We start from the raw sequence: 22,813 nt of genomic DNA, 5'->3' as shown, positions 1-22,813 counted from the left end.
TCTTAGCTACATTCTTGTGACTGTTCTACAACAAAGCTGCAAGTTCTTTAACACTCTGCCCATTGAGAGGTGGTGACTCTATCCTTCTCTCTTGAATCTGGGCCGACTTGTGGCTCCTTTGATCCATAGATTATGGCTGAGGTGAGGTTATGTGACTTCTTTTTTTTTTAATTTTTATTTTTTTAACTAGTTTCTGCTTTATAACAAAGTGAATCAGTCATACATATACATCTGTTCCCACATCCCTTCCCTCATGCATCTCCCTCCCTCCCACCCTCCCCATTCCACCCCTCCAGGCGGTCACAAAGCACCGAGCTGATCTCCCTGTGTTCTGCGGCTGCTTCCCACTATCTATCTACCTTACGTTTGGTACTGTATATATGTCCATGCCTCTCTTTCGCTTTGTCACAAAATGTCATGAAGAACCTAGGGGTAAAACGGGAATAAAGACACAGACCTACTAGAGAATAGACTTGAAGATATGGGGAGTGGGAAGGGTAAGGTTATGTGACTTCTGAGTCCAGGTTATAAAAGACCATGTGAGCTTCCGCCTAGTTTCACTGGAATGTTCCCTGTTACAACCACGTGCTGCCGTGTTAGAAGTCAAGTGCACCTGAGGCAGTGTGTTGTGAGGAATCCAAGCTACACGGAGAAGTCACACGTGGTACTCTGGGCAGCAGACATGAGAGTGGAGACGCCCTGAGATGATTCCAGGCCCCAGAAATCTGAATCTTCCCAACCGAGACCTCAGACATCATAGAACAGAGACACGTCATCCTCCCGGTGCCCTTCTGAGCTCCTGACCCACAGAATCCTTGAGCATAATACAATGGTTAGTGTTTCGGGCCACTAAGTTTTGGGATGGTTTGCAGGGCAGCAACAGTTGATTTGAACAATTGTCACCCCCGCTCGGGCATGTGAGGACTGTGGCTCCTTCTGTGCCACACTAAGATCAGGAGAGTGAACTCTGGGCCATCTTTTGGCCACCCAGGTGCTCCACAGCTGCACCTTTCATGCAGCCACCAAGCCACCCTACAGGGTGGTCTCCATCCAGCATGCATGGTACTATGGAGAAAGGTTAGCTTTAACCCTTCCAAATATCCAAATATCCCTCCCGGATTTGGGTGCAGAATTGGAAAGCCAGAGCACGTGCACATCTGATGACCTGTCTCTCCCCATCGTTCCCGGGCTGACATATGTACCATCTCTTTATCTTCTTTCTCTGTGGTGTGGACTTCCCTTGTATCCAGTCTCGGGATTCCCTCTGTCCCCAAGTTACAGTAAAACTTCATGATGTTGCCCACAGAGTTAGGATCCTGATGTGCTAAGGCAGCTAAAGAAACTTAGAACCTACCTTTGTCTCTCCCCAAAGCCTGCTTCTCAGCATCAGAGTCGGGAACTCCAGAACGTCTTCCCTCACACATCAAAACACTGACTCTTGGGGCTTCCCTGGTGGCGCAGTGGTTGAGAATCTGCCTGCTAATGAAGGGGACACAGGTTCGAGCCCTGTTCTGGGAGGATCCCACGTGCCATGGAGCAACTAGGCCCGTGAGCCACAACTACTGAGCCTGCGCTTCTGGAGCCTGTGCTCCGCAACAAGAGAGGCCATGATAGTGAGAGGCCCGCGCACCGCTATGAAGAGTGGTCCCCGCTTGCCACAACTGGAGAAAGCCCTCGCACAGAAACGAAGACCCAACGCAGAAAATAAATAAATAAATAAATAAATAAATAAATGTTTAAAAAGCCAAGCATTTGAAGCCCTTTAAAAAAAAAAAAAAACTGACTCTTTTCTCGCATCCTTGCTGTAACTGTTTGAAGCCTCCCTCAGGCTAATGGACCCTTGCAGATCTGGGAGGAAGTCACAAAGACCAAAACTGCTGATATATTCACAAATTTCAACATACATAGATACTCAGACTGCAATACCTCCAGTAATATTAATAATAACAATACCTTATGATGTGAGTTGTACAACTTGAAATGACATTTCCCCTACAATGTCTCATTTCTGTTTCACAGCCCTCCTGTGAGTGAGGAAGGGTGATCCTCGTTACTGACCAAGAAACCAAGGCTCAGAGAGGTTCAAAGGCTTGCCTGTAGCCGCACAGCAGACAAGTGAGCAAGGAAGAGTCAAGCCTTTTGCCCTTTATCATATATGATAAAAGAGTCACTGAAATGTGCAGTGTTTCGTGGTCTTTTTTATCTGGGGTTTCTGAGCGTACCAGAGATTAAAGGGCATGAATAGGAAGATGGCCACAGGGTGGCATGATCCTTTAAACCCTCCAGCCCCCCTCATCAAAACACATAGAGCAACTAAAGTAGAGAAACCAAAATCCCACGAACCGCAAAACATCAGTGGATGGAGACAAACCTTCCAACAGGGCCTGAGAGGTGTCAGCTCCTGTGCGTGAGGACGAGCAGGAAGTGAGGGCACATCTGACGGCCCTGAGACAAAGTGACCCCTGAAACCAGCAGCTGAAACTGGAGGCGCGTGTGTTCGCCAAGGTGCTTAGTTAGTGTCCCAGGGGCTGGAGCCGGGGAGACCAACAGGTTCTCAGAACTGACCCCTAAGCTCAGGCTTATCCTGAGGGTAAGCTGCAGGGAGGATGGTCCTGCCTGGACGGGCAGTCGTGAGAGAGGAAGGAAGGGAGGCCCAGACCCTGTGATCTCTGAGATCAGCGGCCAGGCTGCTAACCCCTCACACCAACAGTGCAAGAGGCCGTCTGAGCCAGGAGACCATATAAACTACCCTAAGCCCCGCCTCCCTTCTAAACGTTCAAGAAATCTAATTCAAAATGAAAATGAGAACCAAAAAATGCCCCAAGTCAAATCCTGTACAAAATTATTATAAGAAAAAAGAGAAGACAACGAAGGAAAGGGAGCACTTCCTCTGCAGGACATCTTTCTGGAATACTTTTTACGTCAGCACAAGGAGAATTTCACAATAAATTATAATGATATTCAAGGGATAATGAATGCATTTTCAAAGCCTAAAGAAAGGATAAGTAAGAGTTAAAAATTCCCCAGGACTGTGAACTTTCTCCTGGAACTACAGGAAGGTAACTAACTTCTCAAAAGACACAATTTCCAAGAAGCATGTGTGACCAAGAGCCAGGAGTATCCTCAGACCCATCCTATCTCAGCCACACTCAGAAACAGGAACCAGTCCCTTGGGCCAAGTCCACACAATTAGGGGGAGGGGAGGTCTGTGTGTGTGTGTGCGCGTGCGTGTGTGCATGCATGTGTGTGAGTGCGTGCTGCGTGTGTGCATGTGTGCTGCATGTGTGCGTGTGTGTGTGCGTGCATGCGTGTGTGTGCGTGTTCATACATGTGTGTGAAGGAGGTTGCAAACCCAACATCAACAACACTCTCTGAAAGATGAAACAAAGACGATTCCCCGATTTCAACCCAGCCTGGGTGAACACTGGTACTTTGGACAGGGTGCCAGGTTGGGGATGAATGTGAACAGTCTGAACATGGACTTACCAGATCTCAGAGGTGACAGAAGCGGCCAGAACTGTCCATCCACCAGGCGACCTGAGCCTGGAACTGGAGGCGATAAGAAGGCTTCCTGCCTGGGGCTGATGGCTCTGCGTTTGCTGTTTGAAATGCTTCCGATTTTTTCTGAATTTGGGTTCATAAGTGAAGTCGTGTGGGAAGAGGGGCACGGACCAGGGGCCGGGAGGCTCGTCCCACGCGTGGTCCCCCGGCCCATGGCCCCCTGCCCCCGGCTCCTGCCATGGCCACCACCTCCTCCCCAGGGGGCGCTGACCTGGTCTCAACAGGGGCACTGGGACGGGGCGAGGTCAGGGTCAGACGCACCCCCTCAGGGTGTCCAGGCAGAGCGGCAGCCATCCGTCCCGGCTGCAACGCCATACACACTGGGTGGGTGACTTGGCGGGACCCGACCCACCGTGTCCCTGCATCAAGGATGCTGTAATCACTCGGGCTTCACCCATCAGCTGTTGGGGGGGGGCGGTGGGCCAGTGGGAAGGGGACATTAACTTCCCCGCCCCCAGTTGGGGCCCCATGTTTTTATCTTGCACCAGGTGCCACAAATTATGTCGCCAGCCTTGCACTCTGGTCTGTATCAGTTTGGAGGTTTGTTGCAAGTAGCCCATAGCTAATAGTTGTTAAAGTCCTGAGAAGGTTCTAATAAGACACTTCTTTCCATAAACTAGAGCAGATTTGAGCTGGTTCCTTTCACTCGCTTGCTCTCCTAGAGAAGGAGGGACAGGGGTGGAGGCATCCTGCTCGGTGACCTTGGAGAGATCCCAGAGGCAGGAAGCCTGGGCGATGCAGCAGCGCTGGAGGTGGAGGGCTCTGAAGCCCCAAGGGGTGGTCTCCTCCGGCTGCAGCTGAGGTCAGAGAGGGGTGGGTGATCTGGGCTGGGCACACGTGATTTTGGTGATTTGGGGGCGTGGAAATAGAGTAGAAATCAGATAGGAAAGGGTTGGGAGGATGTCAAAGTAGAGGCATGCTTGGAAGCAGAAGGAAGGAAAGAGCAGGGGTCAAGCAGAGATTTCTTTGAGATGGAGCAAACCTGGAGGGAAGAGACCTAGGAGGCGGGTGTGGGTCAGAGAGCCGCACGCCCATGCCACACCCCTTCGCACGCTGGTCCATGTCCAGTGGCTGGTTGCTGTGGAAGGATAAAGCCTGGCTGTCTTGACCAAATCAGGACAACATGGAAAGGCCACTCCACCGCGGAGCTCCCTGTGGGGTGGGCAGAGTCAGTCCTTGGACCTGAATCATGGTTGCACGCCTCCCGCTGCCCTCTCCTGCTTCCTGCCCCTCCCATCCACAGGCACTGATCCCAAGGACACTCCTAAATAAGCATCCTGCACACTCCACTCTGTCTCAGAGAAACGCTCCTGAGGGTTGGTTTGACAGGTGTGGTCAAGGGGTCAAGGGGACCTCCAGGCATGGATGGGGGGCAGCCTTCTAAGAAAGACCTGGGGCTCAAGCACTGAGCCATTGGTCCCACTCCGCCCACTGGCTCTGAGCAGCCGCAGCTGCCTAAGCTCTGTGTCCCTAGAACCCATGGCTAGTTTGCAGCCAGCCCTGTGAGCCACTGGACCAGCCGGTCCCCAGGCCCCCAGGGTAGGTCATGCTGGCAGGGCACTTAGAAATGTAAGCTGTGTGTCATCAATTGTGTGATAATGAACTGTTCAAATTTGGTTCCACTGACATTTCATCTTGGAACTATAGAGGATAATGCCAACATCATAAAAAGGGAAAATAAGTATAAACAAATGCAAGACCAGTCCTCATTGGAGTCACATCCAGAATTCACACACCAGGCCTGGACCCCCTTGACTCCCCAAAAGATGGAGGAGTGGGGCCCGCTCAAGCCGGCTTCTGATCTCTTGGCCCACCACAAAGCGAGTTTTGGTACCCTTCTCTGACATCTCCCCTTCCTCCCAGACGGAAGAGCAGGAAGAGGAGATGCAGGCTGCTTCCGGAGAAGGGGAATGCCCCCGAGTGACTTCTTGTTAAAATGGGTGTACTTTCATCCTTGGGGCATACAAGTCATCTCTTACGGCTTATTGTCAATACTGAGGAAGAACAAGATGTAAGATGCTGTGCAAAACACAGGATATGTCTACTTGTTTCTCTCTATTGGATTTACTTACTAAATTTATTAATTCCCAAAACATGACATATATAAAGAGTTCTACAATTTATTAAAAAAAAAGACAAGGCTCAGAGATCAAAGGGTGTTAGTGGGAAATACAGCTGAGAGACATAGCAAATGAGCAGTGAAATGTTATAACTGGTAATGTGTGTCAGGGACATAGAAATGGACACAGGAAAGGAAGGCTTATCAACATGTCCTTGGGACAGGACCACCACCTACAACCTGCGAAGATTTGACCACAAGGACGTCCACTGTAACACGGTCTGCAGTAGTGAAAACTGAAACCAGCCAAAGTGTGCAACGTTATGGCTTTGGTGAAATAAACCCTGGTACATCTACAACAGAATATGACACAATCACACAGAAAAGATGCAGTATATTTAGGGAGTAAACTAATAGTGATTAAAAGTGAGGGTTTGGGAATTCCCTGGCAGTCCAGTGGTTAGGACTCCGAGCTTTCACGGCTGAGGGCCCAGGTTCGCTCCCTGGTTGGGGATCTAAGATCCCACAAGCTGCGCCGCGTCGCCAAGAAAAAAAAAGTGCAGGCTCCAGGATCACACAGCCCGGCTTCAAATTCTACCCCCTCTGCTCACAAGTTTGTGTGACCTTGGAGAGTTGGTTAATTGCTCTCTGCCTCAGTTTCCTCATCCGTAAGATGAAGACAGCCATGACATCTTCCTGGGGTTTTGGCAAGGAGTCAAGGAGACAATGCTAGAAAAAGTTGGCAGAGGATTTGACATAGAATAAATGTCATGTAATAGTAGTACCACAGGTGTTTATCAACTTGGAAAAATGCTCCCTATAGCTCAGTGATTGAAAAGATATATAGTGTACTAACTAGCTCCTACAGACTGAGAGCTTATTAAGAGAGGAGAGAAAAGAGAAATGAAATACCCTGGAATCTTGCACTCCTAAGAACCTGTATGGAGAAAACCTGAGGCCATGGACAACATTCTGACACAAATAAAACTTCTCTTGTCTGAGTGATCTAAACTGGGGCTTCCTCCGGTTTTCCTGGAAAAAAATATTCACTTTCTTACGCTTTGCCTGCATTGGGGTTTCCTTGTGGTCAGGAGTAGCTTACAGATTCTTAAAGGAAACTGATGGTGACTCAGGTGAGATTTTCTGGAAGAGGCGGTATCTTAAGCCTTGTATAAACAAACATCGAGAAGCCTGTGACTTCTGGCTCACTGACCTTTGAACGGGTTAGAATTTGGGCCATTCCAGCAGTTTCATTCTCTGGAGGTGTCACCAACCATACAGAGACAACAGCTTGGAGAAAGAAAAAAGAGCTTTGATCAAAAGAAGAGTAGAGGAAACTCAAGTTCTTCAAAGCTGCTGGCCTGGCTCATAGGGTAAACACCCAGATCTGAATGAATGAAGATAAACAGGATCACTAAACAAATCACAGAAAGGGTCAGGAGTGAGCATGTCAGTTTGAAACGAGTCCCACTGTTTGTGGAGACCAGTGACATTATCTTGTATAAAAAGTAGAGCCAGACCCTAATCCCATCCTTTCTGGAGCTATTCTTGCATCACTTCGAAACCTGCCCCTCCTGCAATCTCACCGTCTTGGAATCTGGCACCGCCATTCACCCAATGGCTCTGGCAAAAAGCCTAGGAGTCATTCTTGATTTCTCTCTTCTCTTCAGTCCACATATACAATCCATCAACAAACCCAGGTGATTCTACCTTCGGAACATATCCTGAATTTGACCGTTCCTCATTACCTCCACGGCTGCCACCCTGGACCGGACCAACATCATCCCACACCTGGACCACAGCAACACTCCTAACTGGTCTTCCTAATACAGGGACCGGAGTTAGCTTTTTAAGCTATACATCACATCATGTCACCGAACTCAATACCCACCAGCAGCTTCTTATGACACTTAGAATCACAGCCAAACCCACAGTATGGCCCCAAGGCCTTTGGGGTCCAGCCCACACCTCCCTCCCCAGCCCTGGCTCTCACCACTCTCACTCTCACCATCCACCTTGCCAGCCTTGCCCCTCACCTCCATGTGCTCCAGCCACACTGGCCTTCCTTCTTGCCATCCTGGACAAACCAACCTGTTCCTGTTGTTCCACCTGCTGAGAATCTGTCTCACTTCTTTATCATTCAAATGTCACCTGTTCAGAGAGCCCTCCTCCAACACTCTATCTAAAATAAATAACTTCTTGTATTAGTTAGGTTACATTCAGCTGCAAGTAACAGCTTAAACAATACAGACATTAAATAACTCAATTAACAAGAAGACCAGAGGTAGGCAGTCCTAAGTCTGATTTGGTAGCTTCGCAACGCCCTCAAGAACCAGGCTCTTTTCAACTCTCTGTTCTGCCATCCCAATAGTTTGGCTTTTTATCCTCCTAAGTGGTGATGCATGATCCAAGATGGTTGCCATAGCTCCAGCCTTCACATCCTTTTACAACCAGGTTCAAGGCAGGAAGCAGGAATCATCAAGGCAGAAACTACTTCTCAGACGCTTTTCTTTAATCAGCGAAGGATAGGGGTGGGGGAAGCTCCCATAGAAGCTAGCACACGAGGCTTCCTTCTCACATCTCTTTGGCTAGATCTTAGTCAGCTACCCCTAAACCAATCATTACAAAGGAGAATGGAATTTTCATGCTTGTCTTAAACAAATCACATTTCTTTGGGGGAAGGAGGATTCACCTCCACTGAGCCATTTTGCCACCTTAATAAAATTCATTTGTATAAATTGAGAAAGAAGAGGGGGATGGATGTAGATTAGGCAACCATGGTGTCTGAACCCACCCCAGGCCCCATTACTCTTTTTTTTTTTTTTTTGCGGCATGCGGGCCTCTCACTGTTGTGGCCTCTCCCGTTGCGGAGCACAGGCTCCAGACGCGCAGGCTCAGTGGCCATGGCTCACGGGCCCAGCCGCTCCGCGGCATGTGGGATCCTCCCGGACCGGGGCACGAACCCATGTCCTCTGCATCGGCAGGCGGACTCTCAACCACGGCGCCACCAGGGCAGCCCCCCATTACTCTTTATCCCCATCCTCTGCTTTGCTTTTCTCATGGCTCTGATCATGACCTGAAACACCATCTGTATTGATCTGTTCCTCATTGTGTGTCCCCTCACTAAAATGGGACTTTGCCTAACTTTTCACTGCTGTATACCCAGAACCCCCGACAGTACCTGGGGATCAATAAATCCTCACCAAATGCAAGAATGAGTGAATAAATGGGTAAAACTTAGGAACTTTATGTAACCTGTCTGAGCCTCATGTTCCTTATTTTTAAAATGAGGACTATTTACCTACTTCTTCCATGAGAATGAAATGAGCTAATGCAGGTAAAACTCCTAATACCATGCCTGGCACGAGGAAAGTGTTCAATACACTGCATTGGGATGCAGCACCATCACACAAGCACAGGAAAAGCATAAACAATAAATATTCATTTCATACACTTTTTCTGATTAGGAAATAATGCATTAAAAAATCAAGCATTGGAGAAATGCATGACTTAGAAAGTGAAAGATAATCACTCTTGGATATATATTTTTTTTCTAGCTATTTTTTCCAAGAATACACTAGCATAATTTTTACGTAAGTGAGGTAATACTAGGCATGCTGCTTTGCAATCTGGTTTTTGCACTGAATATCTATTGGATGTTTTCCCACAATTATTCATACAAATATATCTTTCGTATTTGATTATATTTGATGGAAGCTGGAGAGTTATTCTTGCTGGAGACCCTGATCGCCTGCCCAGAGCTCGCCTTCTCTTTGGTCCAATGCATCTTGGAAATCATGAGTGTCCACGCAGGCGCCGTGGCCTTCCTTGGTAAGCTGGATCAGAAACTGCCCTTTGTTGCTGCATCAGCATTTTTTACTCTAAGATGCTGCTGTTGAGAAAGTTCATTATTACACAGTCTTCCCTTCAGGCAAAACCCCGGGAGAAATAAGAAGAAATTTTACATCTCCTGTGATCACACACTGTAAATATTTATAAGAATTCTCTCCCATCCTATTTCCTATGCAAATATAGTTTATTTTAAATCTATTTGGGACCATCCTGGGAAACCAGGTTTATATCCTTGGCTTTCACTTAACATTAAACTATAAATGTTTTTCCAAGTCTTATGCAAGCAAGATCATGAACACTCTGGGCTGTGAGAAACCTTAGAAATTATTCCGTTCTGGCCCATCACGCAAATTTTACAAGATGAGACGCCTGAGGGCTGAGTTGTTTGAGTTTCTCCAAACTGTCTTAATACCGTGGTGATCTGCCGTCTGATTAAGGTGATGCATGGCCAGAAAGGCTGGGCCCATTGGTTGCTTTGTGTACAAATCAAGCGAAGGCGTGTGTGTCTTCATGCCAAGGAAACTGGCTGCCAGCAGAGTCTCCTGGCCCCTGGGTGACTTTGCTGACAAGTACATTATCCCTCCACACCTTTCTGTCATCACCCCTCCCTCAGGAGGGTTCAAAACCTAGATAGGATCTGGGCACCAAAGAAACCTGTCAGACCAGCGTGCCTCTCGAGAAAAGCCTCCTTGGGGATCTAGGTGTTTTGTCAAGCTGGCATATTTGTACTACAGGGGTGGGAAAGGCATTAGGGTAAATGTTCGCCCGGGAGAGAGCACGGCCACATCTGGGGCATAATCCACAGTCACAGAGTGGGGCAGCTATTTTCCCACATGGAATGCCATCACTAGGTACTGCTTCGGAAACAGGGCTGCATGGTACTGTCTGAAAGACTCTTGGGTTGACCACCAAGTTCACTGCTCTGTCCCTTTGGGACCTGGATCACATCCCTCTCTGGCCTTTAGTTACCTCCTTTCTACAGAGGCAGCCGTGTGCCCACTTGGTCGAGATGTGACTTGTAACACCCCCAGCATGCATGTGAGCACTCAATAAATAGGAGCTGCTATTAATAAACTTCCCCTTGTCCCTCTGTGAACAGTCCAAGACACACAGTACGGACTCAATAAAGGTGGTATCCAATTTTATTTCCAGCTTTTTTCCTGAACATGAGGAACTGGAGTTTTCCAAAAATATTCCCCTATTGTTCGATCTGTTATCCATTTTTCACAAGTTTAAATAGTGCTGACATGGATATAATTGTTCATAAAACATTTTCTGCAGTTAGCAAAACATTTCTTAGGGTACATTCCTTGGAAGTGAAATTACGTTTTTAAAAATTATGGACATTCTTTGGTACATGCCAATCAAAAGGCGTTCAAAAATTTGGAGAAACTGGCAAAGTTTTACCAGTCCTGGATATTCTCATGATAATTAGCAGGCAATCAGCTCATTTATTATTTGTGTAAAATGTATAAAATGTTTATTAAATACTTTTGATTTCTCTTTAGTGAGTGATCTTATTTTGCCCATGAATTTTGTGGGGTGTGGTGTGATTTTTATTAAATTATGTGACACTGTGGTTTAGGATTAACACTGTCAAATAGTTATAGAATTTTCAATGCCTTCCTATCAGCATTTCCATTTTGTTTGTATGTCCTTTGGGGGACTAAAGAAGTCTTAATTTATATTTAGACAACCTAAGATTCTTTCTCTTCACGAGTCTTTTATTGGATTTATCCTTTCAATGACCTATCCTATTCAGAGATCAGACAAATATTCACCGCTATTTTTTTTCTAGATTTTTAATCATTTATTTTGTGCATGTGGAGAGGGTTGTTTTTTATTGTTTTACTTTTATTTTTTACTCTTTTTTAATCATAGTAAAATACATATAAAATAAAATTTTCCATTTTAACCATTTTTAGTGTATAATTCAGTGAGGTTAGGTATAGTTACAGTGTTGTACAATCATCACCACTATCCATTTCTAAAACTTTTTCATCATCCCAGACAGAAACTCTGTACCTAGTGAATAAGAATTGCTCACTCCTTCCTGCCCTCAGCCTCAATAACCTCTACTCTGCTTTCTGTCTCTAAGAATTTGCCTATTTTAGATACCTCATGTCCTTGGAATCATACAATATTTGTCCTTCTATTGTCTGACTTATTTCACTTTGCATAACACTTTCAGGTTTCAACTGTGTTGTAGCAAGTGTCAGGGCTTCACTCCTTTCTGTGGCTGAATAATATTCCATCATATGTATACACAACATCTTCCTTATCCATTCATCTATTGATAGACACTTGGACAAATGGGGTTTTTCCACCTTTTGGCTCTTGTGAATAATTCTTCTGTGAACATGGATATACGAGTAGCTGAGACCCTCTTTTCAATTTTTTTGAATACATTTCTAGGAGTGGGATTGCTGGGTCAAATAGTAATTCTATGTTTAGCTTTTTGAGGAACTGCCAAACTGTTTCCTGCAATGTTTTGGAAGGATTGGTATTAATTCTTGAAATGTTTAGTGAAGCCATCAAGGTCAGGGATTTTCTTTGTCAGGAGACATTTGATTATTGATTCAACCTCCTTACTAGTTATATATCTATTCAGTTTTTCTTTTTCTTCCTGATTCAGTGTTAGTAGTCTGTGTTTCTAGGAATTTGTCCATTTCGTCTAAGTTATCCAATTTGTTGGCATACAGTAGTTCATATCACTCTCTTATAATCCATTTTATTTCTGTAGAATCAATAGTAATGTCCCACTTTCATTTCGGATTTTAGCAATTTGAGAATTCCCTCCTTTTTTCTCAGCCAATCTAGCTGAAGTTTGTCAATTTTGTTTATCTTTCAAAGAGTCAACTTTTGGCTTTGTTGTTTTTTCTATTGGTTTTCTCTTCTCTATGTATCTCTGCTCTAATCTTTATTATTTCCTTCCTTCTGCTAGCTTTTGGTTGAGGTTGGTCTTTTTCAGGGACATTTTCTGAATGGGCCATATTTTCCTGTTTCTCCGTATGCTTTGTGACTTTTTGTTTAGTGGACGTTTGAATCTTATAATGGGATAGACGTGAAAGTCAGATCCCTCCTCTTCCCCAGAGTTTGTTGAGGCTTTTAAATTTTTGTTTTGGGGTTAGTTTGGTTTTATTCTGTTGCTTTGATTTCTGTGAGTTGGTCTGTGCCAAGAATCAGCCTGCAGTGCAACCTGAATTTCTCCTTGGGTCTTTTCTGAGCCTGTGCATTTCCCTGGGCACATGCAGTGACGTCTAAATTCCCCTGTATATGTGGTTGCTTCTGATTGTCCAAATCCTTAAATGTCTGCCTGCCAAAAAAGGAAGAAAGGAGTAAATAAAGGGGAAAAAAATAAACCACTTCAGCCAGAGAAGGTTGCAACAGTGGGGGTGAGGATTGCTGCAAAGGAGGCACCAGTCTCTGTGCCTACACCTGCACAATCAGAAGTAGTATCAGTGACCAGAATACAGGTCCCTGATACTGGGAGGACAAAGTCCTAGTGCCCACCCTGGCTCCTGCAAGCCACAGTCAAGCTGTTCCAGGAGCAACTACACAGCTGTCTGCCATAGGGCTGAGGCAGGTAGCCACCAGCTCAGAGCTGAAATTGCCTGAAATTAACCAAGGCTTACCATCCAAGCCTTTCCCTGGAAAGCTGCAAGCCTTCAAATAGACTCCAAAATTCCAAGGTAGTTACCCAACAGTTTCTGCCACTACAATTGTTGTCTAGGTGAAGAGATGGATTCCTGGGGCTTCCTTCTCTGCCATCCTCCCTGGAGTCATTTGATAGTGTCTTTTAATGCATACAAATTTTTCATTTTGATAAAGTCCAATTTTTCTATATTTTCTTTTGTTGTCTATGCTTTTGATGTTACTTTTAAAGAAACCATTGCCAAGTCCAAGGTCAGATTGGAAAGGTGATGCAGGAAATAGAGGTCTCAGAGACAAGATCATTGTCATAATCCAGGCAGGGAACAGTGTGGCCCCGGACTTGGTGTGAAAATGGGGCCAAGGGACAAGTTTTTGAGATACTTAGGAAGTGACGGATCACCTCTAGCAGGTATGAGAAAAAGGGAAGAAACTGTGATGCCTGGACATACCCTGGCTCAGCTCCTAACACCCTAGAAATCTAGATATGACCACAGTTAACCCCAGGAAAACAACCCAAGTGGGCTTAAGCAGAGCATCTCACAAGAAGCAAATGATTCCTGCACCCCCAGGGAACGCAGGTAGAGGCCCCTACCCCAGGCACCCCAGGTATATGGGATGTGCATATACTACATGTGTCCTAATCCCAGGAGTCTTGGAAAACAACACTGTATTCTTGGGGCCCCGTCAGGTCAAAAAAGTCTCCTTTTCGGCTTTCCTTCTCACATCCTCCCTTTAGTCCACCTCTCATTGTGTTTTTAGGAGAACTGTGTCCTTCCCTCACCTCCTTCCCCTGATCCCGGCTGCCCTGGACTGACTGACAGGGAGCCTCGGACGGTCATGCACACAAAGCCGAAATTTAAGTCCCCACACAGTGCTTGCCCAAGCTCCTCCAGGAGGCTTGTCTTTACACGCTCAAAACAGACAGGAGGCTGTGTGTTTAGCTAACACACACGGGAAAATGCCGATGCAACAAAACACGACAACACCATGTGACAGGTGTCAGGCCAAAAGTTGTAAGGATAGTACAAAGCTGGCCTGGAGAGGATGAGAAGAAAGGAAAAAATGGTGCTTTTACAATTTTAGTGGAGAGGACAGTTTTTGGTATTTTTATATGTCTGAGGTCCACATGGTCACCGTGCGGCAGTATTTAGGAGAGAAAAATGCCACATGCAGAGAAATAAAGTGCCTCCGTGTGTTTGATAGAGTTGCATGACATAGTAAAACTAACTTTTTCCATGTGATGTCCTCTGGGTAAAAACTACGTTGATTTTTTTTATATGCACGATTTTTTTCTTGCCCAGTCAATTTCTATGTAGTTCAAGACAATGATGACTATTAGATAATAGTTTGGGATCTTACTGACACTGTAGACTGATCAACCAATATTTTTTAAGGGTTCCATTACGACATATGAACTAAAACGTGTTAACCTGCATCTATGGTAATTTTCTATCCATTTAACTGACTCTGGATTGACTTTGCACATGTTGAGTTATTAACAAGCAGAAATTCTTTTAAATAGCATGTTGTAAGATCCCAAAAGTCAGTCTGTTGGTGAAAAACCCTGTCAGAATTTATGAAAAGGTTAGATTGTAGGTTCTCTTAAAAAAAAAGAAATGTGTTTTTATTAGCACTTCCAGCCTATTGCTGGACATAGGCTAATCAAAAGGTATTGTCAGGCAGGGAGGCTCAGGGAACCCTGCCACGTACCAACAGGTGACACTTACCTGGCCCCGAACTACACCTAATGAGGTATATCATCCCATCTCATCTTCTCAATAACCCTGTGAGGTAGGTACTGCTATTATTACCCCATGCACAGATGAGGAAACTGAGGCACGGACACTAATTTGTACAAGGTCACACAGCTAAGAAGCAGGGAGCTGGGATTCAGCCTCAGTGTTGGAAAGTTCCAGCTTTTGAACCATTTCACTGGACGACACCAAGAGGGACCGCAGGACCTATTAGCTACACATACCTCAAGAAGAGTTTGTGGTATATGTCCCACAAGCCTGCTTTACACCGTATGGCTTCTAAACCTCAAGCCTTCTAAAATGCAGTTGGGGGGAGAGGGCAAGACCTGCCCACAGGAAGCAAGCAAAGCAATTAATGCTAAGAAAATAGTCAGATTGACTCTATATGAGTAACTCGAATCAGTGCTTCTAAGTCCTTTGTCACCGGTTTTGTCTTAAATTCTTCCATTTGTTCTCTCAGTCTACTTAGCACTGCTCTTTCTTAGGGAGGTTGCAAAGATGCACTTGCCCGGCCCCTGGTTAAATCATCATGAAAGGCAAGTTCACAGGTGTCTCTGAAGCAGTGAGAGCTTCTGATTTCAGAAAGCAGCCCAGAGGCATCTTGGCTGGAGAGAAGGATGCGCAGTGGAAGAAGGAAAGGTCGGTTCCAGTTCTGTTGGTGTTTGTCAAATTGCTGAGATCACCAGGTCATTTGGGTGTGCCACTACCAGCATTTTTTTAACAAAATAGGATATAATACAATGAAAATCGTTTCATGAATCTTTTATTTCAGTTATGAATTATAAATATCTGTGTATAGGGGGCCACATTGTAAAATGTATTTCTTGCATGAGTTGTGGTCCAAAATATTTGAAAGACGTTGTTCTTTAAAAAAAAAAAAAGAAAGAAAGAAAAGAAAAGATCATTCCCCCCCAAATCAGGACATCTCTGGTCCTTTCAGGCCCATCGAGGTTCTGTGTAAATCACACCGAAGAAAACATTTACCTACACATTACAGCAATGGGGAGGCAAGCTAGAAGGGACCCCAAGAGACTATAATACAGTTTTTGGTTTCTGGGTTTTTGAATTAATTTTTTTTTTTTTTTTTGCGTTACGCGGGCCTCTCACTGTTGTGGCCTCTCCCATTGCAGAGCACAGGCTCCAGACGCTTAGGCTCAGCAGCCATGGCTCACGGGCCCAGCCGCTCCACGGCATGTGGGATCCTCCCGGACCGGGGCACGAACCCGTGTCCCCTGCATCGGCAGGCGGACTCTCAACCACTGTGCCACCAGGGAAGCCCTAATTAATTTTTTAATTGGAGTATAGTTGATTTACAATGTTGTGTTAGTTTCTTCTGTACAGCAAAGTGAATCAGCCATACAGATACATATATCCACTCTCTTCTAGACTCCATTCCCATAGAGGTCATTACAGAGTACTGAGTAGAGTTCCCTGTGCTATACAGTAGGTCCTTATTAGTTATCTATTTTATGTATAGTGGTGTGTATATGTCAATCTCAATCTCCCAATTTATCCCTCCCCTGCTTTCCCCCTTGGTAACCATAAGTTTGTTTTCTACATCTGTGACTCAATTTCTGTTTTGTAAATAGGTTCATTCGTACCAGTTTTCTAGATTTCACTTATGAGTGATATCATATGATATTTGTTAATACCGTTTTTGTGGTGCCACCTTTACCGATAAAGACTTTAGAAAGTTCTGGAGGGCCATAAGTTTTTATTCAGGAACTGGATTGTGGGGTGGAACACAGCAGGCAAGTCAAGCCCTGTTAGAGCCTCCAAACCTGGTTCCTGATGATGCTGGATTATCAACGCTGAAACAGACGCCTCTCCTGATGCACAGGGAACCACGTTGGGTATTTCTAGCCATCAACTCCCTGTCGACATCTCCCCTCAACTAGTCTCTTGGGTCTGAAATCTCTCCTCTCCTGCTGGACGGAATCAAAAGTGCATCACGCTGGGCCTCCTGCCTTCTCCCGACTCACAGCACCCCCTCCCACCAGATCAGCTTCCTTCTTCCAAATTGTCCCCAGACCCCAGTCCTTGCCTGAGCAGCCAGCCTCAGCCAATCCCTGCCTCACTCCACGCCCCTCAGTCATCCTTACAGGCACTGCTGTGGGGACTGCTTGTGTCTGTGATCATACGGCTGTTTGAGAACAAGAGCAGCCCCGAGCGTGGACCTTATGCTCACGGGGAGCCAGCCCCCGCCAGAGAAAGGACCACCCCCCCCCGAAGGTTGCACATGGCACAGTGAGTGCTCTGATACAGCCTGACTGCTACTAATGTGTGGCCCGCCCGGTAGACAGGTATTCTCGGTAAAGGGGAGCAGACATCCTTGGAAGATGGAATCTCTGCTAAGTAGGCTGTTCTGAGAAGCTAGTGTCTGCATCGCACCCATGCGGACTCAAAGTGCTTCTCTAAAGGTCGTCCTTGGCTTAAATCACGGAGCCACTCCTGCTGCGCGGGTGATGGGAAGAACCGCCTGCCTCAGCGCGCGCTGCCTCGCCTGCCCACTAACGCCACCTGCCGGCTCCTGGAGGGGATGAGCGTGAGCCGTGTGGCTGAGACTGTGCTTCCTCCAGCGTCTCCCAGAGGCTCTCTGGGGCTGGGAAACGGTCACAGGAGAAGCCAGCCTATAGGTTTCATTTTTCTCCTGCAGACGGCTGAAAGCACACACTGCATAAGAAGGGGAAGGGGAGACATAAGAGATGAGAAAACAAAGCAAGTTCCAAGGACAGATCCTCCATCCTCACCTGGAAATCATGCTCCCTCCACGTGACCTTCAGCGCTACGTTGGACTTTTCTGATCGAACATTGGATGATGACTCTGATACTCAAGCATATCTGTTCTATTCCTCAGGTGAATGTCCCTGGCATATCAGTCTGTGGTCGGCAGTCTGAAGCCACTGGGAGCAGTTCAGATTCCCCACGATGCCCCTTGCTCCTCACAGACCAGTCTCATTTCAGGACGACGACAGGGCCCGAAGAAAGGATGATGCAGAAAGCCCACCACCTTCAAAGCCAGTTCACGGGTCAAAGTTGCTCAAAGCCCAAGGACCCAGAGCAGCATTTCTGAAACAATTTTGTGCAAAGGACACCTTCGGTAAATCCCTTGAATCCCTTCTCAGAATGCCTTTTAAGGACCGTAAGTAAAATACACAAGAATTCAAAGGAAACGGAGTATGTCAAACTGCAGTTAGTTATCAAACTACTTAAAAACAAATTTATCACGTATTAATACCTGTGATTATTATTTGCCCATTAAATAGCATCTCTAGCTGCGCATCTAATGATTGCATGATTTTGCAGTCATGATGAGTATAAACAATATTTTGAGATACCTAGACAAACTTGACTATAATATGAAAATATCTGTGATTTCTATTAATGACAGACATCACAGGCACTGCTAATGTCACAGTGAGTTGTTGCCTACACAATTGAAGGAAATGTTATTTTGTAGGTAGCTTTCCATGAACATCAAGGTGCACGTTTATTTCTTATTCAAGATTACAGATGCTCTGAACTTGACTCTCAGAACCCTTGGGGTCTCTCAGGAAGCACCAGGCCAAGAACCAGAGTGTCTGGCTGTTAACAGCATCCCACGTATTTGTCTGAAGCCATCCTCCCGACCTCGTCCCGGCCATGTTCTGAGCCACATCTTCTCCCCTTTTCAGCTAAGAAGGCCAAGTCTCAGGAAAGTTGAGCTTTCGAGGCTGAACCCCCCTCTGGAGCCCATGCTTTCTCGCCATCCCACCCTCCTAGGGAACTCTCCTTCCGTCTAAGCAGCCCCGTCGTGGTGAAGCCACTTTCTCACGCCTTGTCTCCAGCTAGAGAGGAGACGGAGTGGGGAGATCACGGCATCCCACCCCCAGCGGGGACACAGGAAACCCTGCAGTGCTTGCTACCACTCCCACCTTCCCAGGACCCTTCTCGGAGATGGAGGGAAACTTGACATATGCTAGCCCTTCAGAAGGGAGAGAAGGGTGTGGAAAATTCCATTCTGCGAGCGAAGCCTGCAGTCAAACTGTGCCACCTAGTGCGGGGATCTGCAGCCCCTGGGAGGCCTAGGCTGAGGCCCAGTTAATAGCTGCATGGGGGCCCTGAAGACTTAGAGGTGGAAGTATGACCTCTCGCCCAGGCAGGGACACGGGCTCCCAGAGGCTGGGCCTTGGAAATGCCTGCCCCAGCCTTTGAATGCAGGAAGGTGTAAAACTGCCATCTTCAGGGCCAGCCCCAACTCAGGGAATTCCTTTTTGTCTACGGGGGGCTCCACATGCCTTTTCACTTTGAGGGCCTTGGTCCCAGCAGCTGATGAGACAAGCGTCTGCCAGGCATTGGGCCTGCGACCGGACACCTGGGCCTCTCCAGGTGATTCCTTAGTCAGCCTGGAGCTGAGCAGAGCTTGAGCTGGGAAGGCCCAAGGAGAGGTGGACCAGGGCTCGGGTTTGCCTTAGAGGCTTGGGTCCCCTGGGCAATTATGTCCCTGGTGGAGAAGCAAATTGAGAGCAGCTTTCATTCAGTTTGCAGCTTTTAGAGGGGCCTTAAAAGGTGGATTTTTTTTTTATTAATCTACGCATGAGGAAACCATCAGACAAATCCAAATTGAGGGACATCCTGAAAACAGCTGGCCTGGACTTTTCAAAATTGTCAATGTCCTGGAGAGAAAGGCTGAGGAATTGTTCTAGAACTGAGGATGCTAAAGAGATAGGTCAACTAAATGCAGCTGGCAACCTGATCCTGGAGCAAACAAGCAAGGAAACATTATTGGGACAACTGGGGAAATGTGAATTGAGACTGTCTACTGGATAATAGCATTGTCCCAACACTAAATGCTCTGATATCCATAACCACACTATGGTCATGTAGGCACGTGTCCTCGGTCTTAGGAGATAGACAAATTATTTAGAGATGAAAGGGCATATGTCTGTAACTACATCTCAAATAGGTTCAGTATTTGCAGAGACGTGGGTGGACCTAGAGATTGTCATACAGAGTGAAGTAAGTCAGAAAGAGAAAAACAAATATCGTTATAATATCGCTTATATGTGGAATCTAGAAAAAGGTACAGATGAACTTATTTGCAAAGCAGAAATAGAGTCACAGATGTAGAGAACAAACTTACAGTTACCAAGGGGAGAAGGGGGTATGGGATGAATTGGGAGACTGAGATTAACATATATACCACCACTATATATAAAATAGACAACTAATGAGAACCTACTGTATAGCCAGGGAACTCTACTCAATGCTCTGTGGTGACCTAAATGGGAAGGAAATCTAAAAAAGAGTGGATATATGTATACGTATAACTGATTCACTTTTCTGTACAGCAGAAACTAACATAACATTGCAAAGCAACTATACTCTAATAAAGCTTAATAAAAATGCATAAATAAAATAAAATGGGTTCAGAAAAAACAATTAGGTAGATAGTGACAAAGATTCTTTGCTTGACCAAACTTCAATCTGTCCTGACCTCATGAGAATTCCTCAATAAGAGAGCCATCATAAAGAATTGCTAATAGGGCTTCCCTGGTGGCTCAGTGGTTGAGAGTCTGCCTGCTAATGCAGGGCACACGGGTTCGTGCCCTGGTCTGGGAGGATCCCACATGCCACGGAGCGGCTGGGCCCGTGAGCCATGGCCGCTGAGCCTGTGCGTCTGGAGCCTGTGCTCCGCAACGGGAGAGGCCACAGCAGTGAGAGGCCCGTGTACCACACACACACACACACACACAAAAGAATTGCTAATAAAATTCTGAATGAAAAGAAAAGCTCAGACTTTTACCGCGAACACAATCACCCAGTCATTCAAATCTACCCATTCAACAATGCACCAGTTATCGAGCTATATCTCTAAGCTCCAACCCCACCTTCCGTCCTTGGCTTTGTGATGCTGTGGCTGGGATCCTGCATCCACGGTTCCGCTCGGCCAGCCTCCCCCATTGGAAGAGAGGCTGTGGGGCTGGAGAGGGAGGGGATCTTCCTTCCTGTTCCTGACACTTCTTGTTACTGTCTGTGCCCCATCAGCGATGTTTCTTTACCAGGTGATGGCAGTTGCTTCTCACAGCAGCAACTGGATCAAGTCTGCAGTTGTCCCAAGACTGGCAGGACCCATTTCCTTGTTCCCCCTGCTCAGATATCCGAGTTCCATGGGACCCCTCCTCAGAGCTTCTAAGTTTGGATAATTTCCAACTTTCCTTTTTCTCTCATCCCCAGGGGAAGTAGCACTTTCCTTCAGATGCCAACACCATAACACCTTAGACTTCTCTTTTTGCCTTTCAGTTACTCAGGTAACAATTCTTCCTTAAAATTCTCTGTGTTAAAAGAACTGTGCAGTTTTGTCTCCTGGCTGGTTGAAGCACCCACTGTGAACCACCATGAAAGCCCCAAGTAAGTACTAACCCGGAAGAAAAGGGCCCCCCACCAAAGGCTGACATATTTCCAAAGGATGAGAAGATGGCTTTCCAAGATAAATCAGCCTTTGTATTTATGCTGAATTGGACAAACATTTGGATCAGTGCAGTTTGTGGTTCCCATGGGGCAATATCCTTCAACTCCAAGGAAATGGCTTCAGATAGCAAGTCTCCCATGGCTGCCTCTGACGTGCCAGGGGACAGTAGGAGACTTGGACGATGCAGCTACCCATGTCCTCCTGGTCAGCCAGGATGGCAGCCTCGCTCAGTAAATAGATCTCTATCTGAACGCTTTCGCAAGCGGGATTCATCCTTCCAGGAGTGGTGAGTATCTGTTTCTGAGCCAGGCAGGTTATTTTACAGCTACAGAGACAACAGGACATTTCAGACCTTGGCAGAGTTCCCTTGGCAGCTTTAAAATGCCTTCTTTAATTGTCCTCCAGACCCATGCATGAGACCAAAACTCTTTTTTCTGGATGGGAAAGCTGAGTCGGGAAAGGACGGGGCAGTTCCAGGCAGGCACTGTCACTCAGAACTCAGCTCAACCTCTGAAAGCTTCCTCCTTTCCTTCCCGGGACAGACCTGTGAGTCACCTGGCTAAGACACATGGCCACACCAGCCCTGTGGCTGATCTGATCTGCATCTCCTTCCCAACCTGTCTCCATGATGCTGGAGCCTCCTTGAGAACCAGGGTCTTATTGTTATCAGTGTCTCCGTGAGCAGTGTGGTCCCTGACCCCTGCCAATGCTACTGGTGTTTTTCTTGAGCTGAACAAATTGAATTGAGTGTAATAATTCCTGGTGGGAGCTTTAAGGACTATGTAGAAACATGACCCCATTCTCTGATCTCCTACAGCCTCTATTGGTTTTGCCTTTTCATTCACCTCTGCTTCCCCTTCCTTTAATCAGCAGAGAGAGAGAGAGAGAAAGAGAGAGAGAGAATGGGCCAGCCATTATTTCCCACTGAGGGCCTCCATGAAAACCCAGAGCTGGGAAGGGGCCACAGAGGCACCCAATAATGCCAGATACAAGGTGAGAAAGCCACAAGACAAGACACCTTCAGGCAAGAAAACACTTGTCAATCCTCTTCTCTCTCAGTTTAAAAATCAAGCCATTTTATGCTAGAGAGGGTGTGGGAGAAAAGAGAACCCTCCTACACTGTTGGTGGGAATGTAAACTGGTGTAGCCACTGTGGAAAACAGTATGGAATTTCCTCAAAAAACTAAAAATAGAACTACCTAGGATCCAGCAATTCCACTCCTGGGTATACATCCAAAAAAAATGGAGACACTAATTTAAAAAGATACATGCACCACAATGATCATAGCAGCACTATTTACAATAGCCAAAGCATGGCAACAACCTAAGTGCCCATCAACAGATGAATAGATAAAGAAGATGTGGTACATATATACACAATAAAATATTACTCAACCATAAAAAAGAATATAATGACACTTGCAGCAATATAGATGGACCTAGAGAATATCATTCTAAGTGAAGTAAGTCAGACAGAGAGAG

The sequence above is a fragment of the Mesoplodon bidens genome, assembly GCF_964165515.1.
Source record: "Mesoplodon bidens genome assembly, chromosome: 15".
NCBI classification, from domain to species: Eukaryota; Metazoa; Chordata; class Mammalia; order Artiodactyla; family Ziphiidae; genus Mesoplodon; species Mesoplodon bidens.
The sequence above is the reverse complement of the archived record's forward strand: the minus strand, read 5'-3'. Positions refer to the sequence as shown.